The sequence below is a fragment of the Rhodamnia argentea genome, chromosome 4 (assembly GCF_020921035.1).
Source record: "Rhodamnia argentea isolate NSW1041297 chromosome 4, ASM2092103v1, whole genome shotgun sequence".
Classification (NCBI taxonomy): Eukaryota; Viridiplantae; Streptophyta; class Magnoliopsida; order Myrtales; family Myrtaceae; genus Rhodamnia; species Rhodamnia argentea.
The window spans coordinates 1,062,898-1,071,118 of NC_063153.1; the positions used below are offsets into that span (position 1 = coordinate 1,062,898).

The following is an 8,221-nucleotide window of genomic DNA, read 5'->3' on the forward strand; positions in this document are numbered from 1 at the left end:
AGCTTGTCCCGACCCACCGCCGAAACCGCTGCCGCTTAGCCCGCAGACCCACCAGCCGCACCTCACCCGAGACTCCACGGACCCGCGACCCCTCTCACCTCCAGATCTACCCTCTCTTGCGCCCGTCGCCCTCGCCCACCGCCGCCGACCCATTCGAGCCTCAACCGCCGCGGACCAACCCCGACGCCGTGTCCCACCGTCCCGACCGCCGCTCGGCCAGCCACCCACGCCCCTACCGTGAACCGGGAGTCCCGCGGCCGAAACCCAACCCATGCCCCGATCTGACCCGAACCCCACCGACCCGACCCGGAGCCGAGCCTAACCCGAATCGTACCCGAACTAAACCGACCCTACCCGAAAACCGGTGACCCGACCCGACCCGAACAGTAACCGGAGACCCAATTCAAACCGTGTCACCATTTTCGTCGCTTCGGGCCCGACTCTACATCGAACGTCGAAGTTGTAAGTCGACCCCTAAACTTTGATTAGGTTGTTTACTGCGTTCGAGATTTAGAATAATTGTTGTGGACTGCGATTAAAATAATTAGGGGGTGCTAGATGTATTTATTTTAATTATAATTGTACTATTTGTCCGAAGTTGGATCAGTTTATTATTAAGGGGTTAATTAATTGAAGCATGGATTAATTGACTGCGATAGATTAATTAATTAAAGTCGGGTTAATTAATTAAGATAGATTTAATTATTTATGTTTGAGTATTATTAATTTTTAATTAAGTTGTAATTAAATCAATTAATTAGTACCGCGATAATTATTTAATTGTTAATTAATTATTGAATTATTATTGTTGGGTGATTGTCTGGTGACTGTTGAGTGTCCCGACGGGTGTGAATTTGATGACCGATTGTCCTATATGGACAATATGTGTATTTATGTGATCACGTGTGGACTGATATTTTAAGCGTGAGAATGGCCTCGAGCCAAGTTTTGAGCACGATTGTTTGTGTATGTGCATTGGGTTAAATGCAAAGATATAAATTGGCTGGTTGCCTGTCGTGCGTATGTGGTCACATAATGGATACTGTCTTCTCGGGTACGTGAGGACAAAGCCGACCCCCGGGTACGTGGGTTCGAGCCTGGTAAGTTCGTACCGAGGGTACTTGGAACCACACGACTTATTAGATGCCGGTCGCAGCTTGTGACGGACCGACGCTCCCTACGGGAATGCCCGATTGTTAATCCATGCCGAGGGTACTTGGAACCACATGGTTTGTCGGTTGTCGTTGCCGAAGGAATGGAACGGTGCCTGGTTTTGCCGGAAGAGCATGGTTTTGCTAAGACCAGGAACGGTCATTAATAACTAGAACACGTGTGGTGCATTTTCAATGCAATTTATGATTAGTGTTCTGGTTATGTGGCTTGATTGTATGCGATTGATTGCATGTTAAATATGAACTGTTTAATGTGTGGCCCAAGATGAGGTAAGCCTGCATGTACTTGATGGTGATTGTTGGTTTTGGATTTGACTTTGTGATTGGTGAAGCGTTGCAAGGATCGCACGCTTTTGAGTTACCATTGTTATTGTATTGCATGCTTAGGATGTCTTGAGCGAGTCAATGTCCTACTCGGACTTAGGCGTTGACTCACCGAGATTTTATATCTCACCCCGTTGTGGTTAACAATTTTTCGGGTCCTTAGCTTTGGAGGCTGGAAGTGCTCGCAGATTCTTTTTGAGTAGCACGGAGTAGTGTTAACCCATATCCTGATTTGGTATTTTTTGGAGGGTTATAGGAAGTGGCCCCGAGGTAGGGTTTGTATATATACGTTCTTCCTAGGGTTAACAGTAAATAAATAAAAAGAATTGTCTGGTGTGATTTCCTGCTTTTCTATCCCTGTGTATTTTATAATTTTTTTTGGGAGTTTCACGTTCCGTATGCACTTAATAAAAGATAAAAATAATGGGTCGATGACGTGCTTGGGACGTCATCCTTTTATGACTTGAGGCGTTTTGGTAGGGTTGTTGCGGGCCCGGGGATCGGGGCGTGACAACCCCGCCCAAGGTGGTATCAGAGCAAGGTCAACCTAAACTACCTGGTCATGGCTTGGTGTAATAAGGAGCGTTGGGATATGGGATAGTTAGTAGGATTGAAATCTCGTGCATGCGTTTGTTACTTAAGGTTTTAAGGCTATAAGCCTGAGTTCTCATTACGTGTTGTTTGGGGTGAACAAGGCTCCGTAACCAACCCGTGAGATGAACAACCGTAATGATAGGACTGCTAGAGGGGGAGCAGCACAAGAAGACCCCCGAGTAGATGGATTGCTACGAGCATTGGAAGCTCCGGGTGATATAGTTGGGCAACAAGTGAGGAATCAAGCTGCCGCCGCTGCCGCTCCGCCCGAGGACCCGTTAGCTGGAAAATGGAATGGTGGCCAACTAATGCATAAGATGGTGAAGCAATTCCTGGACCTCAAGCCGCCAAAATTTTCTGGAGTTGGCGATCCCGAGGCCGCCACTCACCGGATAAAGGAACTGGAGAAAGCTTTTGCACTACCGAGGTGCAATGAGGAGGACAAGGTGACATTGGCAGCCTATCGGTTGCAAGGGAATGCCAGCACCTGGTGGCAAGCTACACAAGGTAGAGTTTTCCCCGAAGGTACGATCCCGGTGTGGCATGTCTTCGTGGAGGTGTTTAATAATAAGTATTTCTACGATTGTGCTCGGGAGCAGAATATGGCAAAATTCATGCGCCTGCGCCAAAACCAGATGTCCGTAGACCAGTATGAGGCTAAGTTTTTCGAGCTGTCTATGTATGCACCTAGAATGGTGGAAGATCCCGTGGACAGAGCAAGAAGGTTTAGAGATGGGTTGAAACCAGAGCTGAAGGATCGGTTGGTGCCGTTGAACTTGAAAGACTACAATGAGCTGCACGAAAGGGCCAAGCCGATCGAGAGAAATATGATAGAGAGGGCTGCTGCATCTGGATCACGGTTTGTGCCCTCTGGTAGAAATGAGCGTAGATTTGGCAAAAGGCCAATGTTGGGAGGAAGGTCGACCATCCCACCTAACCGGAGGAATGCCGTGGGAAAGCCGGCTCCCGGTAACGGTGGAATATGCCGATTTTGCAATCGGAGGCATGGGACTACCCCGTGTCCCTTCGGGAATGGAGCTTGTTTTGGTTGTGGTCGGATGGGTCACCAAGTGAGAGATTGCCCACAGAGGCAAAGAGGAGTTCCGGCGCCATCACAGCAAGGAGGACAGCCGCGTGGGAATACGCAGCAGAATTACCAAAGCCGACCTCCAGCGCAAGGAAGAGTTTTTGCGGTCTCCGGGGAAGAGGCGAAGGATTCGCCGACCGTTACTGGTACGGTCTTCTTACATGATCATATAGCATATGCGTTGTTTGATCCTGGAGCCACGCACTCCTTTGTTGCTGAGCAGTTTGTTAAATTAGTTGGGTTGAGTCCGAAATCACCGGGAACGGTCTTTAAGATATCCACGCCGCTAAAAGATAGTGTAATATCTGCAGTAGGTTGTCCTGATTGTAAGTTGACAATAGGTGGTCACGAAGAAGTGATAGATCTAATTGTGCTGGAAATGTATGATTTTGATGTGATTGTCGGTATGGATTGGCTTACAAAACAAAGAGCCACAATGGATTGCTTTCATAAGGCAATTCGGTTTAACCCGCTAAATGGGGTTAGTTTTGAGTTTATTGGTAGTCAAGGTGGAACGTCGACTTTGTTGGTTTCGTCGCTGGAAGCGACTCGTCCGTTGGAAAGTGGCAGTCAAGGATATTTGGCGACCGTAGTTAACACATTGTTGAGGAGCCAAGGATGGAAGACATCGCAATTGTATGCGATTTTCCTGATGTGTTTCCCCAAGAGTTGCCAGGTTTGCCACCAAATAGGGAGATCGAGTTTGTGATTGAGTTAATCTCTCGAACGGAGCAGATTTCTAAAGCTCCGTATAGGATGGCATTATCGGAAATGAAGGAGCTGAAGGTGCAATTGCAGGAATTGTTGGATAAGGGTTGTATCCGCCCTAGTGCGTCACCATGGGGAGCACCTGTATTGTTTGTGAGGAAAAAAGATGGATCGTTGCGGCTGTGCATAGACTACGCACGGCTTAATCGGGTGACGTTCAAGAATAAATATCCGTTGCCAAGGATTGACGATTTGTTCGACCAGCTTCAAGGAGCTTCGGTATTTTCCAAGATCGACTTACGGACGGGATATCATCGGTTGAGGATTCGGAAGGAGGATATACTGAAAACGGCATTTAGGACGCGTTATGGTCACTATGAGTTCACCGTAATGCCGTTGGTCTAACAAATGCGCCTGTTGCTTTTATGGACTTAATGAATAGGGTGTTTAAGGAGTATTTGGATAGATTCGTCATAATGTTTATTGACGATATCTTAGTGTATTCGAGGAGTTATAAGGATCATGAGCAGCATTTGAGGACGATATTACAGACTCTTCGAGACCATCGGTTGTACGCCAAGTTTAGTAAATGCGAGTTTTGGTTGACTCGTGTGGCATTCTTAGGCCATGTGGTATATGGTGAAGGAATTTCCGTTGATCCGGCTAAGATCGAAGCGGTAACGGATTGGCCGAGGCCTACGACGATAACGGAGATTCGAAGTTTCTTGGGATTGGCAGGTTACTACGGACGATTCGTGGAAAGGTTTTCTGCTATAGCCATGCCATTGACGCGATTGTTGAAAAAGGACGTGAAATTTGAGTGGACAAACAAGTGCGAGCGTGGTTTTCAAGAGCTGAAGCATAAGCTAACCACGACTCATGTCTTAACAATACCTTCCGGTCCTGGAGGTTTCGAGATTTACAGTGACGCGTTACACAAAGGATTGGGATGTGTGCTAATGTAACATGGAAAGGTAGTTGCATATGCGTCTCGTCGGTTAAGGCCTCATGAATTGAATTATCCGACGCATGATCCGGAGTTAGCAGCTGTTGTTTTTGCTCTTAAAATCTGGAGGCACTATTTGATTGGCGAAAGATTTCAAGTGTATACGGATCATCAGAGTCTTAAGTATTTGTTCTCTCGTAAAGAGTTAAACATGAGGCAGCGTCGTTGGATGGAGCCGCTTAAGGACTATGACTGCGAGATCCTGTATCATCCGGGTAAAGCTAACAAGGTCGCAGATGCTCTAAGTCGAAAATCGGTGATTGCTCAACTACTGGTCCAAGAATGGCATCTTCTTGAAGAAGTGAGAGATTTGGACTTTAAACTTGAGGTAAGTCGTCTGTCGAGTCTCGTAGCTACATTGAGAATTGAGCCGGAAGTGCGGGCGAAGGTTAAGGCCTTGCGGTCGACGGATCCTGCTATTCAAAAGATCTTGCAAGAGAGCTCGGCTAAGCGAAAGGTTGACTTCCAAGTAACCGAAGATGGAATACTAAAGTTTCGAGGACGGCTGTGTGTGCCTGCTGATGAAGGTCTAAGGGAGGAAACTTTATCGGGAGCACATCGAAGCAGCTACAGTATTCATCCTGGTAGTACGAAAATGTATCAGAATTTGAGACAACATTTTTGATGGAATGGTATGAAGGCTGATATAGCTAAGCACGTAGCGAAGTGCCCGACATGCCAGCAAGTTAATGCGCAACACTGTAAACCTGGTGGATTGCTGCAGCCACTGGAAATTCCAGAGTGGAAATGGGAGCATATCACAATGGACTTTGTTATGGAACCGCCAAGAAGTCAGAGAGGCAATGATTCCATTTGGGTTGTGGTAAACAGATTGACGAAATATGCTCATTTTATTGATGTGCGAAAAGACTTCACTTTGGACAGGTATGCTGACTTGTATGTGCGACATATAGTACGATCGCATGGAGTGCCGGTGACGATCACTTCGGATCGTGATCCCAAGTTCACCGCCACATTTTGGAAAAGTCTGCAAAATGCATTGGGGATAAAACTGCAGTTCAATATGGCCTATCATCCGCAGACAGATGGCCAATCCGAAAGGACGATTCAGACACTTGAGGACATGCCGAGAGCTTGCGTTTTGGATTTTAAAGGCAACTGGGAGGAACAGCTTCATTTGGTTGAGTTTGCCTACAATAACAGCTTTCAGCAGAGTATCAAAAGGGCACCTTTTGAAGCGTTATATGGTAGAGCTTGTAGGACGCCGATGTGTTGGAATGAAGTCGGTGAAAAAAATATCACCGGCCCCGAGTTGGTACATCAGTCATTGGAAGTCATTAAGGTCATTAGAGAAAGACTCAAGACGGCACAGAGCCGCTAGAAAAGCTATGCAGACAAGAGATGCCAATCTTTGGAGTTTCGAGTGGGAGATCATGTATTTTTAAAAGTGTCGCCGATGCGTGGAACATCTCGATTTGGCAAGAAAGGAAAGCTAAGTCCAAGATATGTGGGACCCTTTGAAATTTTGGAGCGCATTGGAAATCTGGTATATCGTTTGGCATTGCCACCGAGAGTTGCTCAAGTGCATGACGTCTTTCACGTGTCGATGCTAAGAAAATATGAGCCTGATCCAGCTCATGTGTTGAGTTTTGAGGAAATTGAAGTGGACGAGCGAGTATCGTACACGGAGCGTCCGGTGAAAATTGTGGATAAGAAAGAGCAAGTTCTTTGGAGGAAGACGATCCCAATGGTCAAAGTGATTTGGCAACATCATGGAACCGAGGGTGCGACGTGGCAAAATGAGGAAATTATGAAGAATTTTTACCCTTTTCTTTTTGAAGAAATGTGACAGTGTTTCAATTTCGAGGACGAAATTTCCTAAGGAGGGGAGAGTTGTGACGTCCCGGAAATTGGGTGTCTGTAAGAAAAATTATGAATTTCAACGTGGAAAATAAAATTTGGATTTTGAGGATTTAAGAGACGATGATTGGTCGTTCCGGGACATCCGTCAGAGAAAGTCAAGTTTCAATTATCAAAGGTTGACTCGTAGTATCAAGACCCTTCGCGCGCAAATTCAGATTTGACCGAACCCTAAATGCCAAAATTCTAATTTTGCCCTCGGTCGATTGAGCCAAATGACTACCGGTACCCATTTTATCAATTTAATAAAATGCCCTCAGATTTTTAGTGGTATAAGACAAAAAAATTAATTTGAAGAGACCATGGCCCTACCCTTTTTCTTTGTTGACCGAAAACCCCCCTTCCCAATTGCTTCTTTAGCCGCCCACGTGATTTTTCCCCCTCCCCAATGTTTACTTTTGACTTTTCTTCTCTCTCTCTCTCTCTCTCTTTTCTCTCATTCTCCACGCCACCAGAAACCCTCTCCACGTGAACCCATCCCCATCACCTCATCCCATCTTTTCTCTCTCTTCCATCAATGCTCTCTCTCTCTCTCTCTCTATTTTCCCTCCCCCACGTGCCGATTGCCCCCTCCTCTTTTCTTTTCTCTCTTCCTCTCTCTTCTGCCCGACAACAAACCCCACTGTACATCTTCTTCTTCTTGTTTCTTTTGTTTCCTGCACCAACCCCCCCTCCAGGCCCACCTTGCCCGACGCCGCCATCACCACCACCCAACCACCTTCGTCCGCCAGCCCGCCGCCACTAGCCGGTCACCCGCGAGCCCTCGCGCCGGTTGCTCGAGCTCACCCACGACCCCGACCCAACCTTGTTCCGGCCTCCACCCGACCCGGATCCGAGAGCTCGCGACCCCGACACCGGAGATTCGTAGTCGTCCGAGCTTGTCCCGACCCACCGCCGAAGCCGCTGCCGCCTAGCCCGCAGACCCGCCAGCCGAACCTCACCCGAGCCTCCACGGACCCGCGACCCCTCTCACCTCTAGATCTACCCTCTCCTCTGCCCGTCGCCCTCGCCCACCGCCCGCGACCCATTCGAGCCTCAACCGCCGCGGACCAACCCCGACGCCGTGTCCCGCCGTCTCGGCCGCCGCTCGGCCAGCCACCCAAGCCCCTACCGTGAACCCGGAGACCCGCGGCCAAAACCCCACCCATGCCCCGATCTGACCCGAACCCCACCGACCCGACCCGGAGCTAAGCCTAACCCGAATCGTACCCGAACTAAACCGACCCTACCCGAAAACTAATGACCCGACCCGACCCGAACAGTAGCCGGAGACCCAATTCAAACCGTGTCACCATTTTCGTCGCTTCGGGCCCGACTCTACATCGAACGTCGAAGTTGTGAGTCGACCCCTAAACTTTGATTAGGTTGTTAACTGCGTTCGAGATTTAGAATAATTGTTGTGGACTGCGATTAAAATAATTAGCGGGTGCTAGATGTATTTATTTTAAT

General features: G+C 47.9%; 1 pseudogene; it reads left to right on the forward strand.

The window, feature by feature from the left end:
• Positions 1-2,212: 2,212 nt before the first annotated feature.
• LOC115733111 lies at positions 2,213-6,233 on the forward strand (annotated as a pseudogene).
• Positions 6,234-8,221: the final 1,988 nt, after the last annotated feature.